General features: G+C 34.5%; 1 long non-coding RNA gene across 1 annotated transcript; it reads right to left on the bottom strand.

Annotated features, from left to right (window-relative positions):
- Positions 1–334: 334 nt before the first annotated feature.
- On the bottom strand, positions 335–19,113 carry LOC133102577 (uncharacterized). Its single transcript, XR_009702999.1, has 3 exons — positions 19,027–19,113; positions 3,186–3,274; positions 335–427 (listed from the first exon to the last, which is right to left on the bottom strand). It is a non-coding gene; the product is annotated as an uncharacterized LOC133102577 (long non-coding RNA).
- Positions 19,114–27,551: the final 8,438 nt, after the last annotated feature.

Here is a 27,551-nt window from a genome sequence, read left to right as displayed (position 1 = left end):
ATCTTAGTCTGTCAAAGTAATCAAAGCCATCAGTGGGGGAGAAAAGGTGACTTGTACGTACGACTATCATGTATTTATTAATATGATTATTTAAATCATTTAGTTGGCAAGAGCTTATTTGTAATGAGTACAGTTGCTGACCACGTGTATATTAGCATCTTTCCACCATGGCAAAGGTCCCATTTGCAAGTAAGCAGGCTGTAACTAGCATCAAGGAGTGATAACACAGCTCTGAGTAATGTGTGTTCTTGCACTCTGAGAGGCTACAATGCAGGGTTGGGGAGGAGGCTTTCTCTATAGTACCAGGTGGGGGATTATGAACACTTACCTGCCTTACTCTCCTCTGCTTTTCATGGCATGTGTGTGATTTAATGCCACCACTGCAAATCTTCTGGTATGGCAAACTGAGTTTGGCCAGTGCCAGTCACTAGAATTACAAAAGCAATTTAAAGAAACTAACATTTGCTTTGGGGTCTCTAGTATGGACTACTTTTTCCTCTTTTTCCTGTCCATTGCCTGATTCCCAGCAAAAGAAAAATACACATATGCAGGCCTATGTGTATAAACTATACATATGAAAATATAGAGTCATATTCATAGATGAGAAACACACACTTACCCATTTAGAATTCCCTAGGAGGAAAAGCCTAACTTAATAGAATGCAGTGTTTTATTTTTCGTTTTGAGAAAGTATTCATTAAGGGTAAAACAGGAAAGACGATCAAAGCACATGAAAGAGAAACTGTATTCTTTGTACTTTCCTTGTTGTCTTGACTGAAATTTAGTCCTCTTCACCTCTTGCCCCACTGGATTCACTAACCTCCAATTTTCTTCTCCCTATTGTGCTAAACTCAAAAATGTGCCTAGAAACCAAAGAATAAGGTTGCCTGTGACTTACGTATGTTTGGAATAGGGAATTACTATAGCTAAGTTTTCTCAGATACTTTTGAACTATTTTTCCCCCTCAAGGAAAGGGAATCTTTTTTTTTCTTGTTTCTACCCGCCCCCCCCACCCCCGTTTTCATTGTCCATTTAGAAGCTGCCTGAAATAGGCACTGTGAAAACACTGGGTGGCAGTTCCTCTCCCTTCCAGCCACCAACACAGGAATGGTCATCACGGGTGCTCCATCTATATAACATATTATTTCCCTGCTTTTGCTTGCTGCGCTGAAACTCCAAATTCCACCGAAGCCTGTTCAGTGGAGACAGGGCAGCGCAGAGCAGCAGAAATAACAGGTTTTCCTAAAAGCATGTGTCACAAAGCAAAACCATGAGATTTCCTAGGTCAGCCAAAACATGAAACCGGGAAGTGAAAAATGTCCTGTTCAGCGATCCAGTCAGTGGGATTAAATCACAAAATTCCCAACAGTTGTTTTTAGTAATCTTACTCATGATTTTCTGAGTACAGATGTATATCTTGTGATCCGGTATCTTTTTCTCCCTTCCACATTTAGTTCCGTGTACCATCATCATTTATTTATATGAGTTTCCTTTAATCAAAGTATCTGTAAGGGCTAGCATCTGGAGTCTTCTGCCATACTCTTGTTCCTTCCCTTTTACTCTATAAACCACCCCCCACCCCCACCCCATTCAAGACAAGAGTTTATGTTATGGGGCTCCAAAGTACACACGGTACAGCTTGCCTGCTGGGACTCAGCAGTGTCCCAGCGCAGAGCTCACGAATCAGCTCCTTTCTAAACTCCTGAGCACTGCTGGATGGAAAATAAAGGGGTTTTTTTTTTCCCAGTTAATTTTAAAGATTAAAAAATATGACAATGCAAGGCATTCAGAAAGTAATTAAATAGGCAATGTCTGACACTATATATATTGTAAGCAAAAAAACGAACAAAAAAAATTGCCCTTATGCAACTTTGTAAATAAACTATACTTCAATAAAAAAAAATTCCCATATGGTGTATCTGATATAAGATATTTAATTAAGAAAGCCAAAACCATTTAAAGATCCTGAGATTCCATCAGGAAGAAGCGGGTACTTTAGGCATCATGAAACATTGTACATAAATGGGAGTCAGATATCTGTATCTGTACCTGTATCTATATCTAGTCTTTTTTATTGTTGATGTTATGCCACTAATAGTCTTAAACTAAAAAAAAAATAAGTAAACAGACAAACAAAAAAGCAAATAAATAAATACATTCAGAAGAACAAAGGCAGGTTTTCTAGCCAAATAAATTCACCACAAAGTGTTCCATGTCCCATAAAATTATTATTTTTTTTAATCATCAACATCCCTAAAAGAGCTAATAGGAGCAATGTTTCTTCAATGTTAATTAGTGCAAAATTAAATAAGACAAATGAGTTAAAGTTAAGGTACAGTCTCCAAAATCATGGATAACAGTTAGAAAAAGGCTGTAAGAATTTATTATTCAAGTAATTTTCAACACAATAAGAATTTACTAATAATTTTTTTCTTTTAACATATATTTTTTGAGTATCTTCTATGTGTTAGACTTTGATATGGGTCCTGGAGATTCAGCAGTGCACAAAATAGAGGAAGCCGTGCTCTTGGGGCATACTCCTGACACATCAGGCATCTGTCTCTAATTCTAAATTAGAAGGTGAGGTAACCATTTCTTATACATCATTAAACTGTCTCGTACCTTACTTTGTCATTGGAGGTGCTCCCAATTTTGGTTTAAAAATAAATTAATTACTAATGCCTTTGACAAGGAGATGGTTGCATGTAAAAAGCAGTACGCCTGCATGTAAAATGATCAGCCAAAAGATTTTTTTAAGATACACAATTATAAAGAAAAACTGTATTAAAGTCTGTTATTGTAATATGAATTATAATGTGTAGCATTTTGATAGCACATTTCTAGAGTATTAATACTTTGCTTACTCCTCTGCCAACAATTTAACTTAATATTTATAATAATATACACAGAAATTCTAGCATTTTACTTTTACCAGAAATTCAATATTGAAGTTTTTATATATAAAGTGGAAAATCTTGCCCATGTGACTCATACATTGTGCCTCTGACTTTAATGCCTTTAACAAGACAGCCTAATGGCCCATTATTGTTTTTAACATGCCACCTTAAAATAACCTTTCTGCAAATTTTCTGACATATTTTATCTTAGCCTCCATTTATTTCATTTATATTGACCCTGGTCCCTTTAAAATAGCTGGTTTTTGAGAAACATTGGAGTAAGCATACCATTTCTGCAAAGACTTTCGGATTCTTCCAGTAATTTCACGTTGATGCTGCTTAGTTTTATGGGTAGCAATCTGCTCTTCTTTTGGAATCTGTCAAGAGCAGAGAAATACGCGTTAATCATTTACTATAGGAGCCTGTACTGCTCCAAATGTCCCCTATTTCAAGATGACAATTGGACACTTATCAGGAATTACCCACATCCTCACAGGTGAGGAGCTGGCTGTGCAGAGTTAACTGCGAATGGCACCTCCTCATCGGATGCTGCTCTTAGTGACGTCAGGATGGACCTCTACAGGTTCTCATGTCAAAACAGGGCTGCCATATACATATACTTTGTTTATGATGTACTATAGGGACTGTTTCACTTCTAGACTGAGTCTAAACCCAGACTCAGTTCCAAAGGAGCAATGCAGTTTTTCAAGAGTCTTTGGTCAAGAGCAATGCCATCTGCAAAAGACCTCTTCAGACTGGAGGTGAGCCTAGTAGTGGAGGGGGGCCAGAAAAACCATGGTTCTAAACTGGACAAGTAGTGTTGTGGGAACTCAGCGAGAGACTGAGTTGGGTTCTCCCTCAAAGATGTGAAAACACCTCTTCGACTGATATTGTGTGAAGCTGTGTGGTCCCATGAAATCATTAAACAGAAGCCTTCTGGAATAATTTTCACCAGCTGAATGTCTTTACATTGCTGCTACCTTTGAGACTCTTATCTTCTCTTACATTCTGACCTAGGTTCATAGTCTTTTAATTTCTCATGCCATCTCTAGTAGGTAGGATTGTCAATCGGGGGCAACCCTTCCACATTGCTCTTAGAAATGCGAATCCCAGAGTCAGCTATTTAGAATGCAAATATTGCTTTTCTAAAATATACCATAAGTGAATCATTCTTAGCATACAAGCCAGGCAAAACACCCAAGAGAAATACATATATTATTTCTTACTTAATCCTGCATCATTCTGTCTCTGAAAATATACAATTTTCTATTCTTCAAATTTGGACTCATGTTATCCCCAAGATTACTAGGTTATGAATAGCGTAATTCCTATCACATGTCCAGATATATGTTTCAGTTTGAAAGAGACAGAAAAAGAACAGAGACTTAACACATCTATTCATTTCATTCTGTCTTTTCACATTTCATTCATATCTATTTCATTCTATTCAACATCAAGAGTTTCAAACTGGAAAGTAAAGATTTAACATGTAGTAAAAGATAAATTACAATATGGAGTGGTAACTCAGTGTCAAATTAAAATATTAAATTAAAAAATCCCGAACACATGAAAGTTTTTGTAATGTGAATTCAATATTGCAGTCAAATATGCACATAAATAAAGTGTGAGAGGTAAAAGAATAAAGGTTATGAAAGACATTGGAACTTTGGGTCTTTACAAATTCCTCTGGATGGCTTTTACATAATCTTACTAACAAGGAGAATCAAAGAGTAGTTTAAATGTTATTCCCAATGAGTACATGTAATTCCAACACATACTAGGGTCTCAAAAATGTTGTTGAATAAATTAAAGAGTGAATAAATAAATAAATAATAAATAGATGGTGAAATAGTTCAGGAATGGTTGTTGTTATCTGGATTTTATGAGAAATTGTATCTGGGACTTGAATGAAAGAAATCAAAAATAGATGAAAGAGGAAGGTGCTATATTGCCATGTGGAGTTGAGAGTAAGGACGTCATCTTCAGCAACTGAAGTTAGGAAAAAAGGGGAGCATTTTTTTAAAAAAATATGTAAATGATATATTGAAAGTGATATTCAGGAAAGATTAATTTGGTAGAATAAGAGTATAAATTAGTAGAAATTTTCTGTTAAATGATTTGATAAAACATATCAAAACCCTTTCATCTGAGTGTTAGTATCTGCCTGACAATCCAAATTTATAAATTTATTTTAAGGAGATAATTGGATATATTAAAGAGTGTGTGATTGGAGAGACTCATTTTAGTATTGTTTTTAATGATGAAAGACTGAGAATTCAACAAACTGAATGAACAAACAACAGCCAACAGGTTAAATAAACTCATCCATAAAATGTGTAAATAACATTAACTTTGGAAAAAGTGCTCTTCCTATATTTACTGCAGGAAAAACAAGTTATATAAATGAATTATTATATAATCCAGATATTAAAACTATATACATTTCTAGGTTTGCTTTTTTCTGAATTTTTTCATAATGGTGCAGTATGACTTTTTCATGGTATTCAATTATTTCCTCGCTTTGAATTGAATCTGCATTTCTAACATTCTCTCTCACTTTACCTATCTATCTATCTATCTATGTATCATCTATCTGTTGGCTCCAGTTAAGAAGCACTTGTCCCTAAACAAATATTGCTCTTTCTTGTTTCAAGAATGCTGCTCATTTGCCTCTTCTATGATTACTTACCCACTATGATTTATCTATCAAGGTGCTGTTAAAGCCATCCGTGATCTTTCAGGCTAGACATGATTTCATTCTTCTCAAGTCACTTTGACCATAGGAGAATCCTGATGTCTGCATCAGTAACACAGAGGTTACTGTGTTACTCTACCCCAACCCTCATCTGCTCCAGTTTGAAGTAACAAAATTCTGCTCCCTGAACCTCAGACTCTTCATGTTCAAAATGGGGCCACTAAGTACTAATTCACAGGGTTGTTGTATAGATGTGTTTAGAGCACCTAGAATACTAACATGGTTAAAGGGCTCTAGGCACATGAGTTCTTCCTCCAGGCTGTGTGTATGATGGCTCCCTAACTGCACCGAAGAGTGTTAAAGGGTGAATGAATCTGAATCTTTTTTCCCCTAGTAGTGTGATGCAGCACCATGTACTTAGCAGTTGTTCAAAAAATATTTGACGGTGTGAATAGAAATTCACCACAGTGGAATTTAAAAACAACTTTTAAATATCCTCTTGGGAGACATACATAAAATAGGGTATTTCCAAAAATATATATTCTTTTCTCTTTCCCAATGTCTTTATCTCTCTAAGATAACAGAAAAAAATGTTTGCTAATGCTGTGGGAAACACAAAGCAGTAATCTCAGCAAAGTGGACATTACTGATTTTCTAGTTGGTCACCTACTCAACTGGTCAGGCCAATGGTAAGAACCACAGGTGAGAAAGGAACAGGCTCATTAAAATACCACAGGAGTCAGTGATATTTTAATGAGCATATACACTTTATCCAAATTATGAAAATAGCTTACTTTTTAAGAAATGAGTTTCCTTAAAAGAGAGTTTTTCTTATTGATGAAATGAGTGTGTCAGCTTTGCTAATTGGCTAAAAATTGCTTTCTTGGGCAAGCTGAGGTGTTGTTGGGGAAATTACTGTGGAGGCCTTTTTTTTTTTTTTTTTTTTGGGTTATGTTCAGGTATTTCTTTAAGGCAAGCAAGCAGGCAAGTAAGGAAACAAACAGAACATCCCTGAATGAAGGGAAAAGAGATTTGTTTCCTGGCTTTTCTGTTAATTACACAACAGATAGAAACATTTCAGATCAAAGCAGACAACTGTAATCTTGTAAATTTATGTTTCTTTAATTGAGAGTCAGTACAGTTTAATATTCTGATCACCCCAAGGTAAAAAATATTGTTACTCTCTTTAGGCATTTACTGGGCATAATTAAAGGCATTACCTGGATAAAATGGGCTAACAGCTTTAGAGAACAAAACATGCTTCGTTGGAATGAATATGAGTATATTTGAAAAAAAACTTTGCTCATTCACTTGAGAAACTAACTACAAACTAAATTGGAAAATAATTACAAGGCCTGGCTTCCACATTTAATCAGTGGCAGCTATTGGGCTTTCAGCCCAATGAATTCCGTAACACTATTAGTAATTGTAGCATCACATTTCACAAAACAGGCTAAAAATAATAGCAATGTGTAAATCTCATTGCCATGAAGCCCCCAGTGCCAAGGCATTTATTTTGCATCATATCCTCACCAAAAAGAAAAAAATCAAACCCCAAACAGATCAATAGAACTGTCACTGAGTCATCGACATTTCTTAACTCTGTTCCCTTCCAACAGATGCAGCACTTGCTGTTGCTTCTGGCTGCACACTCCCTCTTGCCTTGGGAGCTATGGTATTTGCTGGCAGTTGTAGGAATCCGAGCAGGGTCTGACTCAGTGTCGCAGAGGCCAATGTATCATGCACCCTGTAGGTAAGGAGAACTGCCAACAAAATGTTCTTAATTCACAATGGACAGATTATGAAACTGAAACAGGAGCACAGAAGCTGTGTAGGAGGATGAGGGAGAGGAAATGAGGAGTAGAAGAAGGAAGAAAGTGGCAGATGTAATTTTTTTTTTTATGATTGGTACTGGGTATTGATAAAGCACTAATGATTGGAATGATTTAGCCATCCTTTTTAAAAAGACAAATTTTTTTTAAACATCTTTATTGAAGTGTAATTGCTTTACAATGTTGTGTTAGTTTCTGCTGTATAACAAAGTCAATCAGCTATACGTATACATATATCCCCATATCTCCTCCCTCTTGCATCTCCCTCCCACCCTCCCTATCCCACCCCTCTAGGAGGTCACAAAGCACGGAGCTGATCTCCCTGTGCTATGTGGCTGCTTCCCACTAGCAGAAATGTATCTATTTTACATTTGGTGTTGTATATATGTCCATGCCACTCTCTCACTTCATCCCAGCTTTAAAGGCCCATCTCTGGCTGGAAGGTGAAGAGATGCTATGTTGAATTCTGGAATAAGGAAAATGTAATTATTTTCATCTTTCTTTTCTTTTTCTCTTTTTTTCCTCTCTCTCTCCCTCGCCATTCCCCCCTCTCCAATTTCTTTCCTTCCATCCTCCTTCTTCAAAGTATATAATCACTTAAGCAACTTTTGGCTAAATCTTTTTGAAAGGAAGAGAATGTTTCATTGTGGTGTGTGTGTGTGTGTCTGTGTGTAGGGGCACAATTAAAGTAAAATTTTCTGAACTGTCTGCCAATTTTAAATCCATCCTTCTCCTGAAGGTTTTTAATTTTGCCATAAATCTGTGTAATTCTTTACCTAAGCAAAATAATTTAAATTTTCAAAACTTATAGGAACATGTCTACTTATAATAGTTTTTCATGTCTTACTAATTGAGATTTTTTAATATTTTTATATGTAAGTAGAAAAAAAAGAGAAAATGATGACTACATCAACTCTTTCTTAGAATAATTAAAATAACTTTGTTCAGTGGCAACAGCACAAATTTAGCCTTTGACAATGGGAGAAAAAATGGTGCACCCTTATTTTACTAAAGCAAAATCTTGTTACAACAGACCATTTGTAAAATAACAGAGCAAAATTTGAATCTCTAACATAAAGCCTGCATGAATTGTTTTGTGTTTCTTGGGTCTGGATTACATAAATCTAAATTATAAAATGATTTCATGCATAAAATATTTAGCAAGTTATTGTGCTTTAGAAAGAAATCATTTAAACTAGTGCTACTTTAAAAGACTCTTCCAGTCTACAGTATATCAAGGATGTGAAAATGATTTTATATGTTAGAAAACTGGCCTTTAACGAGAAAAAATATTAGTCAATTCTAAGTGCAAAGCTATTAACTGGCTGATTTCTCATCCCTGACACAGGATGTCATTCTCAACCTAGGGCCTGGCTGCTCCACATCCTGTGGGAACCACAGGCTTCCGAAGATTCCTTTTTACAAATAACAATCAGTTCAGATAGAGGAGACACAAGGAGAGCCAGTTAAATCTTTCACATCATTACCAGCCTCATTGTTTTGCAAATCAGTAGCATAAAGTAGAACACGTGCATGAATCCTCTTACAGGTTTCTGAATGCTAGGGATTTCAAATATGTGAATCCTTTTGATTAGCAGTAAATGGATAAGCCGCATGACAAATCATTACCTTTACCAGCTAAGTGGCTAGTTTAAAGATTACAGGTTACAGTTTGAATTCATCAAGGTTTGTCCATCTAAAAGGATGAGCCTTTCCCCTCTTCATATGTCAGACCATCATTATCATGAAGTCTGCCACATCTGATCACTAGCTCACTTGAATAGCTCAAAACTGCATTTTGAAAATATCCTATTTATAGTAGAGGTATGTAGAGTAATCCAAAACACTGCTTTAACATGCTAACCCTCTCTTGGCAAGAAATTCTTCTTGGGAGACTCTAATTTCTGAAATGATGAAGTCCTGAAGCTGAGTGCCAGAACAATGGGATAAAAAGTGATTTATCTGTATTTTAACTAGCTGTTTTTCCCCCTTTGTAATTTACTTTTATAAATGCAATTATTCATTTTCTTCAGTAGGTCACTAAGTTGATCATATTTCACTTATAGGTATTTAATATTCTTTTCCTTGTAATGATTTTTCAGTACTATTTTCCACAAATGTCAAAATCCTGAGTTGTTTATTTGAATGCTGAGTTATTGCTCTAACAATGAGCAGCTCTAATGACAGAGCGCAGTGAACTAGGCAGCAAGAGCTTGCATCCCAAATACTACTACTAATATCAAGACACATGAAGAGTCCTAGTAACTTCTTTAAAATACATTTCTTACTTTCTGGTTGCATGGATACAGACTATTGTCTTATTTTTGAGGGGCTGCTATAAGCTCTGGGGTAAGGAACTCCTTACCCTTGTTTGTAATCTCTTTTCAAATCAGGCTTCATCTCAGTTTAAGCAGAGAACTCACCTGAAGCTTATTGCCCTGTAGTTGCTGAAGACTACACTTTCTCACTCAAACAGCAGCACAGAAAGCAAGTTGGCACCGACCCTCACCCTCAGTTGTTCTTGTGGGCACCTCACTCTCACTTTTGTTTGTTACGCATATCCAAGCAATAATAGTTACAGGGAGCACACAAGGAAAGAAACCGTTTTCCCCTCCCACTCCCCATCTGTTGTGAAAAACACACAGGTTTTTCCACCACAGGTTTAGAACAACCTCATGTCCTTGGAGCACAGACTCCGACTACGTTGTAACAACAGTGCGAACCTTCCTCCCACTCCTCAACCCACAAACCTATTTTAAGGCTGCCTTCTGAGAATAACCTTCACTGTGATGCTGTTGGAACACAAGTTACCATGTTAAACAGCAATGGCGTGAGACTAACTACTCCTGGAGAACCAACCATGATTAAATAGCTCCATTAAATAGCTCCTCTTCAAAGAGTAGTGACTACAAGGCTTACATCTATGGGTTGGAATGTCCTCACTATTCTTCCAAAGGTAAATGACCCAAAATTATTTCTTACCAAAGCAAGGCCTAATTTTATAAATTTTTAAAACTTAAAGTATTTAAAGTTTCCACTAAATATTTGCTGATATTTTTACCCCAAAAATGAAAAGTTATCTCATTTTTTGACTTATTGCCTCATCCATGGACTCAATGATCAGTAATTACACATGAGGGATAAAAACCACTTAAATGATGTACACAACGATGTACTCAACGATGTGCTGAGAAAATAGCTGATTCAGTAATAAAGCTGAATTAAAACTCAAGTTGTCTCTCTCTCTGAATAGCACAAGGGATTTAAACATACTGTGACATGTGAGAAAAATTAATTGGGAGCCTCTGATTACAGAGGTAGAAATCCAAAGCCCTAGAATCTATTTTTGGCTTAATCACAGGTAATTTGTAGAATCTTTCCAAAATTATTTTTAAACATTTCTCCATACTAAAATGGACTCCACATTGATTTAACTGTCATTCGTTTACTTAAAAAAATACATTTGTTACCAAGCAACTCTATGGCAAGTTTAGGAAAACAAGATGGATATAGTTCTTTTGGATCTTGTTATTTATTTTCTTTTAATACATTTTTAGTATCACTCAAGAATACACATAAATGATAAATGCCTGAATTAAAACACAAGGCATACAACTTCCAATAACTAATAATGTGCAATTTATGTTGTTATTAGTAATTCTACTTCATAATTTAATTAATAATGAAATTTTGAGACAGTCGAGTGACAGATTCTACATATAACGTTGTTCACAATTAAACAAATTTTTTTACTATGAAACTTGAAATTAATCACCGAAGACATCATAAGCAAGAATTAGTACATGGCACCCCCTACTGATTTCACTGGAGGCAAAAGAGTTTAGAAGAACGGGGCCGCATCCTTGATTCTGTTGCACATAATATCAGCTTATTTAAGTAATCAGGGGAAATAAAACACGTTTAATTTTACATAGGCTAAACTGATAGTAAAATCTTAAGTTCTGAAGAGAGAATTAAAATGATAATTATTTTATTTTATTTTTTCACTGCAGTTCTTATCTGAGAAACCACCTCTTGATAGCTACACTTTATGCCTCCACTTAAGCTTCTTAAATCTTACTTTTTCATAACTAACTCTTCATAGATAACCCTTTATAATTAATTATAACTAACCCTTCGTAACTGAAGGATATGTTCATTGTCCTTCACTGGATTTGCTTATATCCTTCCACTGTTCGGTACCTCTGAATAGTGCTAACTGTTGGACATAGTGTAGACTGGTTGATGCTCTCCTTTTGCCTCCCTGAAATCGGAGTGGAATTCTCCCCTGTAGCTGTGTCTGTAAAGAAGATTTAAGTTCTCATCTCAAAGGTTTATTGAAATACTGTGAGTTACAAGGGGATAATGAGAACTCACCAATGGAGACCATCTCAATTAAACAAAAATCAGTTTATATTAATATAGCAGTTAATTATATATGTCAGAATAACTTGAAAACCATTCCTTTGTATTTATAGAGAGCCTAAACTTATATGAAGTAAAGAAAAGTATTAATTGTGCAGAATTAAATGGAGAAATAGAGATCTATATGAATGTCAGTGGTGGTCTTGTTATAAAATTAAAAAAAAATTAATTAGTAAGAAAACAATGAAATTTTTCAATGATGAGCATTTTATTCAAAGTTAGAGTGGGGATAATTTGTATCTCAATGTCATTCATCTTTTTTTTTCTTTTACCATATTAAGGAGAAATATGGACCAATTCTCAGTAATATTTTGGATACTTAGAAACCCTAGTGGTTTATGTGAGTTTACACTATATAAACTTATGTACCCCAAAGAACTTGTAATGCTAATGGCATTTATCAGGTATTGTTTATAAAGGATGTGAAAAATAATATTCCATCTGCTATATTCCCTTTTCAGCAGAGGAATCATACAAATTAATGTTGGCCTGGATGTAATCCATTTAGGATGACTCATGAGAGTAATAAAAATGATCTCTTTCTTTTAAAAAATTCCTTAGCAAGTATTTGTCCACTAGTTATTTTTATGCTTTTTTTTGTAAAGTCCTTTAACTTTATCAAATGCTTTATGACCATCTGGGAAAAATACCTAATGACAGGACCACCATCATCAACAATAATATTAAACTTATATTTATATAACAACCTAAGCTTATGCTATGTTAATTATAGGAGAGAAAAAAGAGTATATGAAGATGCATCAACTATAAAAATAAAAGAAAAATGAAAACTAACATTTATTGTTTACTAACAACTTTTGAAATATTATCTCCTTTTGATTTTCACAGTATCTCTTTGAGACAGATGCACAAATTAACCCCATTTTATAATGGAGAAAACAGAACCTAGAGCATAGAAAACCATTCTGAGGTCACACATCTAGAACATGATAGAGATGGTTCTCAAACCCTGGTCTGTTTTCTGAAAAACTTATGCCCTAAATCACTATGAAAATTGTCTTTTCGTAGAGGCTGGTAGAAAGCAAGCCTAGATAATGAAGTGGTATGGAATGACAACATTTTGTGATTAAATGGATTTTATTTATTATGAAAATCACCTATGCACAATACTTTTTAATATCAGTAAAACATACATACCAGGTACAGTTTATGTTAGTTCTCATCCATAAGCCAACAGTTTTTCCTCTAATTTTTAAGGGGAGAATACCAATTGACTTCTATTTAATTATATCCTTATATTTTCTGGTACATGACAAAATGGAAGACTGAATAATCGCTTACAAGTAATAAGAAAAATAATGCATCAACCCTTCATGAGTAGGAACTATTCCTAAGTCTTAGAAGGATTAGAACATATGCAGTTTTGGGAAATACTTCCTTTCATAGACATATGGCCCTTTCTTCATTTTTTCTTCTATTATAAACATTTTTTCATTGTGTTCCATCCTCCCTTTTAAAAAATAAATTGATCTATCCCTTTTCTTGTTTTGTAACTATCTCCTTTCTTTAATTTATTTACTACTAATGTTATCATAGTGTAAACAATTGAAGCAGAGGAACAAAGATTAGAGTATATGAAAATTTGATTCCAAAGTAAAAGACTTTGTTTGATTGTTTGGATGACTTCGTTTTGAGCAATTAAAGGATTCGTCTTACTCTTCCTTACTAGATAGAAGTATTATACAGTAGTAAAAGTAGACTATGGGTTCACACAGATTGGGATTTAAATTATAGCTCAACAACCTACTGGGTATAAACATTTGAACAAGTAATTCTTGTGTTCTCAGTCCAAATGTGCATTGGAGCTAATGATACCTACGTTTATTTTTTATGCATTGAAGATAATTTACATATTTAATTAAACTTAAAAAAATGTATTGAGTGCTTACTATAGGTCAGGTACTTTTCTACCAACAAAATAGACAATTAACTCACTACTTGCAGAATTTATATCTTAAAGAGGAGAAAAAGAAAGTGAATAACTGACATAACTAATAAATAAGTTATTCTTATGTTAGAAAGTTATTTGGAGAAAAAAGTAGAGCAGGATAAAAGATTTAGGAGTGCTGGGTGTGGGACATACTACAATTTTTAATGTGCAATGTTAGGTAGGTATCACTGGGAGGGTGACAGAATTGAAGAAAGTAAGAAAGATGGCTATGTGGATCTCCCAGAGGAAAGAGTACAGCCAGTGCAACGACTCCACAGAGGAAGTGCCTTGTATTAGAAGAAGAGGAAGCAATGTGGTATGGAAGAGAGCAGAAGATAACTCACAGACATTAGAGAGGGATACAGGTGATGTAGGGTCTTGCCTGCAGAGAAACACTCAGTAAATACCACTGTAAATGTATTTAGATAAAAAAAAAGTTAGGCTTACCAACAGAAAAAATATTGTCCTGTGACAAAAAAGTAAACATAGCATTGTAAATATTTATTTAATACCGACTGTGTGTCGAGCATTGCACTGATCACTAAAAATCATTCTCTCATTTATTTGCCATGAAAGCCCTATGTGGATAATGCCATTTCTATATCCATTATACAGATGAGAAAACTGAGGCTCTAATAGGTAAAGTAACTTGTCCAGGATCACACCCTTATTAAGTGACAGAGATGTTATCCATTACCTTAACATGATTTCTTTTTGTTTAATATTAAATGCATGTATCACTTTGCTCCCTTCCAAAACCTACCTGTCATGTCCTTTTGATTTCCAGATGAGTCGTTTACTTCCTTTTACTTCTCAGTTGGGCTCCTTTGAGCTCTCTATCATTATATCCTTTCCATAAAAGGCATTCAGTGTACTGGTTGCAGAAAATAAATTACTTTTTCACCAGCTCTCTTCTGTATTCTTCTCTTTCACAAGGGACTGGATTTAATTGTCCTCTAGCTATAATTAGCTCATTGTGCAGGGATTTTATTTTAAATGTGGCCAAGCAACAATTTTGTGATTTCATTTCCTAAATCATATATTTTAGGTCTCCTTCTTTTTTATTGTTGTTTTATTACTGCTCACAGTATTCTTACTTGCATTAGCATTGATTCACTCATTTACTGTATTTTGGATATTTCTTTTTCTCTGAATGATTTTACTCTGTTTTTTTAAAAAAAATGTCATCAGTCTTTTGTTGAAATTTTTACTTAATAATATGCAAATATATAATCAGATTTTAATGTTGGCAGTATGAAAACAAAGCCTGCTTTTAGGGACACACATGGAATAAAGGTATAATTATCCTGTGTTCAAATGACATAAATAAAACATTTTTTCTTTTCAAAAATTATCATCAATTCCCTATTATCAATTTGATATTTTCAAAATTCACCATAAAAGGAACACAGGTTCTAATATATCTTTTAAATGTAGAATGGGATTTGTTGATCAAAACATACTATACCAAGGTTAATGTCTATAAATCATAATGTCTCCTTATTTTTCTATTTCTATATAATTTTCAACATCATGGCTTAATATTTATATTCACCCTAATTTCACCCCTCTTGTTTCTAAGTCTATATGCTAACAACAAAAAAAAGCATTCAAAACTTATTATCAGAGGATTCAAACTTCAAGAAAGTATAAAGATCCAAAACTATGAAATAATTTACTTATCAGAAGCATACAAGTGGTTGCTTGCTTTTGAGAGTATTTAGATAGTTGAATTTTCTACTCTTAATCTGCTTCTTTTAGCATGGTATGGACAAACCCAAGTTTTTATTTCCTTAGGCAAAGCCAATATGATTTTTCAGTATACTGAGGGCTATACCCAGTGCAGCAGATTCAGAACCTACAACTTTCAACACAACTCCCTCCTCAAGTCAGTGTACAAGACTTACAAGTGCAAATGAGATTCTCTGCAAATCCTGATCTCCACTCAGTGACTCATGAATCCAGTGCCCTGGTATCCAGCTATTAGAATCATCGACCAATACAACTTTCAGGGTTTAAGGAAATTAAGAGTTTATATGATCCAATCATTTTATGTTACAGATGAGGAACTTGGAGTTCTCATAAAAGAAGAAGTTAGTCAAATTTATTTGTGACCTTAATCTTAAAACAGTTTAAAAATTGATGTCACATAAATATGTAAACCAGCGACATTTGTTAAACATTTGGCATGTGCAAGGCACTGAAGTATCAATTAAACCATGGCAAATACTCATGATTTAATATTGAAAAAATGTGATTGTCAGCAAAATAAATCTCTAAAGTTATTTATAGTTCTCAATAATAGAGTACACAAAAAATCACAAAAAAGTGATTTTTTTGCGGATGATTTTTGTGAATTTATTTCCTTAATGTAGGTATCTATTAAAACTAGGTGCGGTGAGAGGTGAAAAAGCCAAGGCATTATTGAGAGGAATCAGTGAAAACTGAAGATCTAAAAAAGTAACTTAAATGTTCAATCAAATACTTTACCCAAAGGACAGAAACATCTATCATGTTACAAATGAGAAAGAAAAAAGCGACATGATGTATCAGGAAGGAAAGAACTTTTCTAAAAAGGAGGACTTTAACTATTTCATGCCACTCTAACCCTATAATCCTAATAGAACATTGAGGGTAACCCCTGTAGTATAAAGAAATTAAAGCAACCACACAAAAAAGCAGCTATGAAGTAATACCAACTGATTATCTTCGTAAAAATATTTCCTTTTTTAAAAAAAAGAAATGTAAGGATTTATCCTATTCTGATCCTAAATGTAAGGATTATCCTATTCTGACATACCTTCTGTAGCCAATCACTATTTTGTTCTAAGATTTTTCAGCATCTTGAATTAAATAAGGGATGTTCATGAGAGATATTTGTTATTCAATGGCTCTTAATTGGTTTGGGGGAAAAAATCAGTATCAACTACTGGTAGAAATTCCACTTGATGGTAGAAAATGAGCCAGCTGTATTATTACAAATTGTAACTAGTGATTTGAATTTTTTTCTAAGTAAAATGAAGAGTTTTATTGTTTTTCTGCTATAACATTAGGCTTTGTTTTACTTTGTTTTGTTTATTTTGTTTTACATTTTTAAGTGTTAGGAACTTCACCTGACAAATTAAAATTTTTTAAGTTAAATAAATCTCAATTAATTTTACTTCCAGTATTTCCAAAAACCCATAAATTATCACCTCTATTTTATAGATTAGGAAATTGATCCTCATAGATTAACTGATTTATTCAATATTACTGAGTTAGTTTGTCAGAATGAAAGAAATCTGAACCTTAGAGACCATGCTATTGCCACTATGTGAACTTTCTATTTGTCACATATATGACAATGTCTGCAGAGTAAAATATGTAGTCAGTTGGTAATGACTTCAACTTCATTTTTAGACAAGCTCTTCAAGAAAGATAGTTAACTTTTTACATTTCCTAAAACAATATCTTGGAAAGAAATGAGCTTGTGTTCTTAATTCTCTGACCCACAGTGACTGCAGGCTCCAATAAAAGCCTCTTGTCTTATAGAAGCAGAAATGCAGTCAATGTAGGTTACTGGTCATTCTCCCAAAAGATTAAAAGGGTAGTTCAGAGTTAGGGAACATAATTAACTGCTAAAATAAAACTTCCTTCATTGTGGTACACAGTATGTGTCTGGCATGGAAGAAAATGGAAAAAAAATGACACTTTACATGTGTTAGAAATCTAGTACATTTTAGATTATATTTGACTCAAATGATTTTTCTTTTGTACAACACTGTGCTGTCTTTTTTGGATCTCTTTCAATTTGAGAATATTTTGGTTTGTATGTATTATTCTTCATAAAAGCCAAAGGTCACTTATTTTTTAATATCTAAATTAATATTTTCCTTTACTCAATCATTGAGTTTTATATAACAATTAGTGAATGTGGGACACTGTGCTAGGTTCTAGGAATACAACTGTGAAACAGACTGACATTTCTTGTCCCCAAGGAACTTGTGTTTTACTGGTGGATACAGACCAGGAAGTGGCTCAGTACAACATGGGATAAAGATGGTCAATAGAAATATATAGAATCTATAGTTGCTGGGAATGAGAAGAATCAACTAACCTGGACTTGGCACATTCAGAATTTTTTTTTCAGTATCAAAAGTGAATTCTGACAAGTGGAGCAAAGTTAGTCAAATAATGAGGAAAGGAAAAATAATATATGGGGCAGAGCGAATAGAGGAAGTCAAAGAACTTGATGACTAATGAGGTGTGGGAGTGACAGAGAGAAGGGATTCAAGCAACTGGGAGAATAGTAGTGCCATTTGGTGTAAAAAAAGAAGGGAGAGAAAAGAACAAATTTGAGTAGGTTTATTTACTTTGGTTTTGGACACACTGAGTTTTTGGTGACTATGGGATGATTAGTAGAAAAAAATATATATATATACACATTTATTTTAGTTTATGAATTCTAAGCATATTTTTCACATTTTAATAAAGATGCAGATGTAGAGAATGGACTTGAGGACCCAGGGAGGGAGAAGGATAAGCTGGGATGAAGTGAGAGAGTGGCATTGGCATATATACACTACCAAATGTAAAATAGATAGCTAGTGGGAAGCAGCTGCATAGCACAGGGAGATCAGCTCGGTGCTTTGTGACCACCTAAAGGGGTGGGATAGGGAGGGTAGCAGGGAGATGCGAGAGGGAGGGGATATGGGGATATATGTATACATGTAGCTGATTCATTTTGTTACAGAGCAGAAAATAACACAACATTGTAAAACAATTATACTCCAATAAAGATGTTAAAAAAAATATTTCTAAAATCCAAATGAACAGCACGAGCAAAAGTGTCTTACAGTTATAATCGCCAGTGGGCTTGCTTTCTTGCTTGTATATAAAGTATTGGTGCATATTACAGTGAATAGTGTCTCAGATTGAATGAAATATGCTATGCCATGGATTTCAGTCTCTTCCTGCAATATTTAACTCGAGCCTAAATCATTCATAGCCAACTTCCAGTCATTAGATATCATTTGTGATATCTTTAGTGAACTTCAAGCTCTCTTCACCCTGAAACCAACTGCAAATCCAGGCTGCACAGCACATTCTAAGTCATGATTAGAATCCCCAAACAGGTATGCTCTGATCTTGCTGTTTAAAGAAGAGAGGTTTAGAGCCATATGATCATTTTACAATTCTCTCTCTAAATCCCCACCATGTATCTGGGAAACAAAGGAATATTATTACCTGAGAAATTGTCCAAGTACCTTGCCATGAGTACACTGTATGTTACAGGCAGAGCCAGGGTAAGAATCAGTGTCTTCCCGACTGCCTCCTGCTGCAATCAGCAGTATTCTGAGACTGTACACGTAACTAAAATCAAGACTGCTGGGATTCAGAGCGAACGTCCCCTAGATTACCTTTCCAGCCCCTCTTTTCAATTTATTTTTTTACCATAACCAGGCAATAACTCTGAGGAATTTTTAAAATGACTTTCTCCTCTAGCACCTCTGTGAGACCTCATGCTAATAAGGGGCTTAGGGGTGATAAACTAACACAAAATATATCTCAGACTCAGTCTCTCATGAGATTCCAGGGAATGTGCTTAGTTAAAGATTAAAGCTTGGCTGGAATGTTATGCTTGAATTTTTGTGAGTCTTCTTGTAATCAGAACGAGTAATGTTTTTTCAACCAACAGAAGGTTACTTAATAACTAAGGTACATTGCTTGTAGTTTTAACTTACTGTTTAACAATGAGTTAAATAACTTGTGTGAGTGTGTACACGTTACTAGGGATACTTGTCATGAAAAGATGCAAGAGATTTCCTTTCATGGTGGTAGACACACATATAAACATCCCCTTTTAATGAGGAGAAAGCAGAAAAACAAGCAATATGCTTTGAGGCTACAAAGGCACAACTGATTTAATCTGAAGGTGAGAGGGCTTTAAAGAAGGTGTAGCTGAGATATCCTTGAGAGGTGGCTGATCTGGGGAGGACACTGCAGGCCGAGGAATTAGGTGCAGGTGTCTGGAAACATATTATGTGTCCAGGTAATGGCAACAGCTCTCTGTGGTCAGGGATCACGGTTTGTAGAAGGCTGAAGTGGGAAATGCAGCTTTAAAGTTAGTTTATGCAGTTAGAGCCAAAGTTAGCATTGGGCAGTGCTAAGTTGTTTGCTTATTATTTTGAGAGGAATGGAGAAACTACTGAAGGGTTCTTAGCAATGGAGAGTCATGACTGGACCCAAACAAAGTTGTAACATTGAATAAGACCTCAGATGTACATACTCTTACTCCACATATGAGGAAATTAAGGTCCAGAGAGAAAGCTGGTCGGTGTTAGCCCTGTTCAGCCTACTGTTCTACTGTTTGAGAAATAACAAATTAGCCTGAACAATATTATTGCCACTGAGAAAATGAATAGGGATTCTAAATGAACAAGAAATATTTCCTGGCCTTAATATTTAACTACACAAGCAGACAAAAATATTCTTAAGTTAGAGACACAAAGATATCCCTATAACATAAGAAACTCCCATAATACAATCCACAGATGTCATGATATGTTGGAGGATTGGGATACTACACTGGGTAATAGGAGGGCTCAGTTTATTCCTGGTCTCCACTCTCCTGCTCACATTCTATTGAGAGAGTCAGGACATAGATATATAACACAATAACTTATCTGAGGGAAAAAGAGGTGAATATAGTAACCAAGTCTGTATCTCAGAAAAATTACATTAGTGTAAGTTTGGGGTGAGGGGTGGAAAAGTTGAGGAGGAAGAAGAGGTGTTGAGTTTTACTTCTGTTTTGACTGCTTGTTCTAACAATCACTGCATTATCCTTAACTCTTAATTTAAGACTCTTTTTTTCTATTGAATCAAAGCATTGAAAAAAATAGTGCAGAAGTATGTAAACTTTTAGTGGTACAGCACCATTATGCCTGATACAAAACTGATTCTGTACTGTTGTAAAATAAATATAGGGTTGTGTTAGTCAGCTTAGGCTGTCATAATAAAATACCATAGACTGGGTGGCTTAAACAACAGAAATTTATTTTCTCACAGTTATGGAGACTGGAAGTCTAAGATTAAGGTGCCAGCATAGTCAGGCTCTGGTGAGAGCTCTGCTCCTGGCTTGCAAACGGCCACCTTTTGACTGTGTGCTTTTATGGCCTTTCTTCAGTGCCTGTGCATGGAGAGAGATCTCTCTCTCTTCCTTTCCTTATAAGGCCACCAATCTTACTGAATTAGGACCATAATCCTATGATCTCATTTAACCTTAATTAGGAGCCCTATCACCGAATACAGTCACATTGGGGGCTAGGGCTTTAACATATGAATTTTGGGGGGACACAGTTCAGTCCATAGCAGGTCATTATTGAAAATTTGGAATGTGTAGGATAACAAAAAGAAAACACCATCATTTTTCATCCTTTCTCTCAAAGATAAATACTGTAAGATTTATGAATTAATCACTATTAATATTTTTAAAATACCTTATATGTCTTTTCCCTTAAACTTTTGGAGAATTTGAAACAGTTCCTTAGTGTAGTCAAAAAAAAAAACACTCTGGAAATAAAACTGAGGAAGTCAGATATATAGATGAATGATATGTATATATTAATTAATTCACCAATTCATTCATTTACTTAGGATTTACTATGTGTCAGGAGTCATTCCTGCCAATTTGGCAAGGAAGTGGAGAGGCAGGAATTAAACAAAAAAATCACAGTTTAACATAAAATCAGTGAAGGAAAAATGCAGGGAGTATATGGTAAGTAGACTAAATTTAGCCAGCATGTGAGGGTAAGGAGGTCAGTAAACCCTCTGATGAGAACTGCTATTAATATTGTTGAGGATACCTTTTATGTGATGTATCATTTTACTCTTGCTGCTTTCAATACTGTCTTTCTCTTTGGTTTCTGAAGTTTTGATATGTCTTGCTATGGATTTCTTTGAAATTCTTTTACTAGGAGTTCATTGAGCTTCTAGGATGTGTAGATTAATGTATTTCATCAAATATGGGAAGTTTCTAGCATTATTTCTTCAAATATACTTTGCGTCCCTTTCTCTTTTTCCTCTCCTTCTGGGACTCCAACTATACACATGTTGATACACTTTATGGTAAACCACAGGTTTGTGAGGGTCTGTTCATTTGTCTTCACTTATTTTTGTTTCTATTTCTTAGGCTGAATTATCTCTATTGACCTATCTTCAAATTTACTAATTCTTTTTTCTGCAAGTTCAAATTTAATGTTGAGCCCCTCTAGTGAATGTTTCATTTATTTTATTTTTCAACTTCAAAATTTCTGTTTGGTTCTTTATTATAATTTCTGGCTCTACTGATATTCTTAATTTGGTGAGACATTAATGTCATATTTTCTCTTGATTTTTAAAAATAGATGGATTACTTTAGTTTCCTGAATATAACTACAATAACTGATTTAATATCTTTGTCTTGCAGGTACAAAATCTGGTCTCCACAGTGACATTTTCTATTGATTGCTTTTATTCCTGTGTATGGTTTATACTTTTCTGTTTCTTTGAGGTCATTTAATTTTATTTTTTGCTGAAAACTGGACATTTTAGGTAATATAATATGGCAACTATGGAAATCAGATTCCTCCCTCCCAAGTTTTTGTTGTTGTTATTGTTATTTTTGTTTGGTTAATGACTTTCCTGGTCTAATTCTATAAAGTCTGCATTTCATGTAGCATATGCAAAAGCCGTGAGGCAAGAAACGGCTTAGTGCCTAAGAGAAACATATGGAAGATTATTATAATTGGAGTATAAAAGAAATGGAAGGATAAGGTCACAAAAATGATTTTGCACATTACAACAAAGGTATATAAGCAACAATTGAAAGGTAATAAAGAAGTAACATGATTAGATGTTACTAGAAAGATCACTCAGGCTACTGTGTGGAGAATTAAGTGAATATGGTAAGATAAATACTGAGTATCCGATTAGAAAAGACCTGCTATAAAACAGGCCAGAGATGATTCTGGCTTAGAAAATAATAATAGCAAAAAGTAACTGAAATGTTTTGAATACTGTTTCAGTGCTGATTAGGTATACTTTCACAATATCCTATAAAATAGATACTATTATTAGTATACTATTTTGCAGATAAGGAAACAGAGTCACCAACAGGGTAAACTATTTTTCCAGGGTCACACAGCTATTAGATGGAAGAGAAAGAATTTCAAACACAGGCAGTTTGGCTATGGAGTCTATGTTCTTACATATCATAATACACTACCTACAAGTTAAGACTAAATTAACATGAAGAAGCTGGATAATTTATAAAGCTGAAAGGGATATTTTTGAGGCAAGATTTTCAGGAGTTGGAGACAGATTGGATTGGAAGTATAAAGGAGAGGAAATTGTTATTGCAGATTCTAGGCATAAACTACTTAGCTGAATAAAGGTGCCATTTACCGAATGGGGAATGCTGAAGATAAACAGTTTTGGGGAAGGGAAAATTTTGGAATTGAGTTTGAGATGTATAAATATTCACATCTAACATTATGTGTATTCATCTATGTAGAAATATTAAATAGACATTTGGAGTTCAGAGGAACAATCTGGATGGGAGACATCAGTGTGTGACTCTGGGGATATATTTAGCATTTGAGGTCATGGCAGTAGGTAAGGAGGCTTAGTGAAAGAGAAAAGGGCAGAAACGTGATGTTGAGGTGTGCTAGTATTTAAGGTTTGGATAATGGTTTCTAAAACACAAACACAGAACAATTACCTCTCCCTAATAAATAATGATCAGTTTAGTAGTATAGATGATGGACTCATTTATACATTATTTTATCCAATTAATTATAATCCATTACCATCATTATTTGTTTTAATGCTCAAATTGTCCCAGATTTGGGAGCCTCTTAAAGCTAACTTCTGTTGCTTGTGACATATCTCCATCAATCTTTGAGCACTTGTTTGTTTCCTGGCTCATCTTACACATTTCCTGTCCCAGTCCTAGAATTATCAGTTTACCCAGGGACTTTTTTTTTTTTTTTTTAGTAATGAGTGATATTTAGTAGATAATACCTATTGTGGTGTCACTGCTTTCTAGGCTCTCAGTGATTTTACATACACAGAGACAAATATCTTATATATGCATGTGTGTATATGTATATTACATAAGCATTTATGTATGTATGTGTGTATATATGCATACATATGTACAGAATCTACACATATGTATAGAATCATGTTTATACTAATACTTCTAACCCTAATTTAACATTACAGGGTTTATTCTAATTTTCTACCTTTTCATATTTGTAACTTAATTATCTGGCAGCAATAAACCTGGAACTTATTATTTCTAATGTACTTAACTTGTTTAATCAACCACTTAATAAGTAAGTAACCTCTTGTTACTGCCAACCCTCTTCTTCACCCCCATCCAGTCAGATGTCCTCTGAATCCTACTCAAGGTCTAATACCCTGTACTGTGCCATCACATCTGTACCCTTAATTAGACACCCTCCTTTTCTTACCAAGGTTCCAACTTCTTGTTTCTCCCATCTCATGTAGGTTGCTGTTATGAATTGAACTATGTCCCCCCAAATTTCATAACTTGAAGCCATAACCCCCAATGTGACTGTATTTGGAGATAAGGGCTCCTAAGGAGGTAATTAAGGTTAGATGAGGTCATAAGGGTGAGGCCATAATCCAATATGACTGGCATGTTTATAAGAAGAGACTCCAAGGATGTGCATACATAGTAAAAAGCCCACGTAGGGACATAGAGAGAAGGTGGCATCCACAAACCAAGGAGAGAGGCCTCAGTAGAAACCAAACCTCTAAAACGGTGATCTTGAAATTTAGGTCTCCAGAGCTATAATGAAATAAATTTCTAGGTTAAGCCACCTGGTCTATGGTAGTTTGTTAACGTAGCCTTAGTAGACTGATACAGTTGCTTCCTTACACTGCTCAAATTCCAGCACCCCACCCTACCATGGAGAACTTCTCAATCCCTCATGTCAGGCTTCAACAACTGCCACCAGGCCAACTCACCCTCCTGGCTCCCTTCACACCCTTCCAGGTTGCACCCCCATGTGGAAGCCCTATTCACACTATTTGTGTTCCAACCTCTCCATTGTAGATGTCTTTCCCCATAGAAGGCTTCTTCTTCTTACATCATAGTAGACTTTTCTAATCCTTATACGCTGATACCTCATTTTCACATCTATGGGTGGATGCTGTTCTCAGCTCATTTGGACTCCCACACCATACACCAGTAGGGACATCAGGTCACCCTCCCACATGGATATCATTCTTACTATGTTCAGGCTTGGACAACTTGTATGAAACACCCCTGCCACGTAGATGCCTTTCACGCTAAACTCTGATATCTCATACTGAGAAGCCCTTCATCCTGCTCATGTTCTAACTCTTTATATAACTGTGAATCCCCCCTTCTCCATTCTCCTAAATATGTTTATGTATGTTTTGCTTGGCTGCACCTAATGACTTCAGACTAATTTCCACCTCCCCCCCCCCCTTAGGAAGGCAAAGGAAGAGAAATAAAGAAGAGGAAGGAAATAAATGAATAAAAGGAAAATAAGAATTGCCTGGAAACTTACTCTGTACTAGACATTTTGAATATTGTGTTGTAAAAATTCTGGATTTAGTTTTCTTCCTCTGAGGAGTGTTGATTTTTGTTGTAACAGTCGGTTAGTTCTGGCTGATCACTCTGAATTTGTGTAGGCTTGTGTTAATGCTCTTTATATGGCAGTCTTTAAGTTTCAATTTCACTCCTAGTTCTAAGTTTTTGACTCTAAGTATAGTTTTACTCCTAAGACAAGAACTTTATGGAGATTTAATTGGAAAGTGCAAGATATTTATCAAAATTCTCTAAGTTGATGGGCCTCAAATTCTAAACTCTGTCTCCTTTGTGGTAGGCACAAACTGAAAATCTTTGCTCAGGCTTTTCAAACTTACAGCTTTTCACTGGGTCACTTTAAGTCTCTTCCATGCATATTCAATTCTGCAGTAAGTCAAGGATTTAATGGCAGTTTATACATAGATTTTGGGTTCTCTCTCTTCTGGCTTCTCTTATGATTTCCCCCTTCAATTTCCAACTGCACTAATATGCTCATATCCTAATCTTTATCACCTCTGTAAAACAAGCTTTTTCCTTAAATTCCAGCCAATATGCAGTGTAACGTGAAATGTGCTCTCATGGGAAAAGTTATATTCACGTAGATGTTGCTAAGTTTAATTCCATTCTTTCAAGGGTCATGCGCCTCCAGTTTCCACCTGCATTTTGCTGCTTTCCAGTTATCTTCAAATACTTGTGTGTCTGTGTTTTTTTTTTTAATGTTGTGCTGTTGTGTTCTGAGTTTATAGTTGTTATTAGCAGGAGGCTCAGTTTCGTACAAGTTACTTCACCATTACCAGTATTGGGACTCTTCCTCTTATTCACTTTTAATATCGCTTTGGCATGTTCTGAGTAGTTGAAAATTTTTATGTTTTTCTTCTGTCATAAAGTGTTACAAATATTTTGAAGAAACATTGCGACTGTTAATCTTACAAATAAAGGTACAAACATAACATCTACATAGCTTGATGTGGAAACAAAAAATTATACATATATTCTAGAAAATTCCTTGAGGCTTAATAATTGTGATTTAAATTTCTTTTCTGCAACTTTCTTTGAGTTGAATAGTTAGAAAAAAGTTATATTGATAAAAAGTTTAGGAGAAAAACATGGTATTGCAAAATATATTTTGAAATAGGAAGAATATTTTATTTTTCAAATCATATATTTTATGCAAAAAGTTTAATGATCATGTACTTGGTAAAAATTCAGTTCATTTATACTAAAAATTTAATTCAACTCAAATATATTAAAATTTAAAAAGACACAGAACACAATTGAGGTTTAATAATGTCAATGAATTTCTCTAGCTTATACAGCTGGAAAAACCAACATGCAAACTTAAACATTATCAGCTAGACCTATCTATCTATCTCTATCTATCCACACATATATATATGTATACTTGTACACATATATATGTATGTGTACATGTATAAACACAAATATATACACACACATATGCAACTTCTTTTTTCCCTTGACAATTTATTGTAGCCATCTTTTAATAAAACTGTTTCTAAATTTTTGATGTCCAAATGTTAATTCTTAGTAGTATTGTGCTCTTTTAAAATAATATACCTCCTTTTAATGGATCTTTAAATTATTTATAGTTTTTGTTATTATACAATAAGTATTTTAATATAATTTATACTTATGTGTTTATATTAGTTCTTATAGTGTATATTATTAGAAGCAGAATTACTGTATCAAAGAATTTTCATAAGTTATGTTTTTACTAATACAGCCAAATAAATTTCAAGTCAGGCTAAAATGGTTTCCTCATACATTTCAAAGACTAAATAATTTAAATTAAGTGGTTTCATTTGATTTGGCTTAATTTTGCAAAGTAGTTTGGATGAAAAAGTATGTCACATTGTTTTAAGTTGCATTTTTCAGATATGCACCTTAATCTCCATGTGAGGTTAACAATCTGTTCATTTCTTCTTCAAATTGTCTAGTTACATACTTTATGTACTTCTCTATCAGAAATTTTTTGTAGATATATAGTGCCCCTTTGTACTGTGAGTAATTAAGCTATTTCTGTTACATTTATCTTAAATAGGTTTTTTCAGTCCTTTGTTTGTTTGGAAATTCATTGATGGATGATTTATAATACCATGCAGACATTTTTCAATCTTCTTAATCA

This window comes from Eubalaena glacialis, chromosome 12 (genome assembly GCF_028564815.1).
Source record: "Eubalaena glacialis isolate mEubGla1 chromosome 12, mEubGla1.1.hap2.+ XY, whole genome shotgun sequence".
Lineage (NCBI taxonomy): Eukaryota > Metazoa > Chordata > Mammalia > Artiodactyla > Balaenidae > Eubalaena > Eubalaena glacialis.
Note: the sequence above shows the minus strand (reverse complement) of the source record. Positions and strands in the feature narration are given on the sequence as shown.